We start from the raw sequence: 545 nt of genomic DNA, 5'->3' as shown, positions 1-545 counted from the left end.
CCTTTACACGAAAGCTAGATCCCCATCGTTTAATAGGTACGTGAAGGCGCTGTAATCCATCCAGCTCATAAGAAAGCATGTTATCTATATGATGACTAGGATAAAAATCTCAAAAGTATCACTTTATATTACTAATTGTTTTGCTTAAGATGGAGTCACTTTATAATAATAATAAATTAATTAATTTTAATATTTGTATTCTTCAATATAATTATGGTTCACTTCATATATTATTGAATACAAAATTATTTGTATAATATAAAATTCTTCGCTTAAGATGGATACATTCTCAAAATAAATAATTTATTAATCAATTTTAATTTCATGTCTTCTATAATATAATAATGGTTCACTTTATTTATTCTTGGAATTCAAAATTAATTATATGTTAATTAAATATTTATTATCTTCTTAATATAATTACTACCTCCGTCCCTAAAAACTTACACGGATCGGTTTTACACCAAAATTATACTTGTTTCCACTATGGTTTCAAATCGCTACGAAAGAGTGACCTACACTGTTGTTGATTCTATCGAGAGATA

Source organism: Phytophthora parasitica (assembly GCF_000247585.1).
Source record: "Phytophthora parasitica INRA-310 unplaced genomic scaffold supercont2.9, whole genome shotgun sequence".
NCBI classification, from domain to species: Eukaryota; Oomycota; class Peronosporomycetes; order Peronosporales; family Peronosporaceae; genus Phytophthora; species Phytophthora nicotianae.
This window is presented reverse-complemented; position numbering follows the sequence as displayed.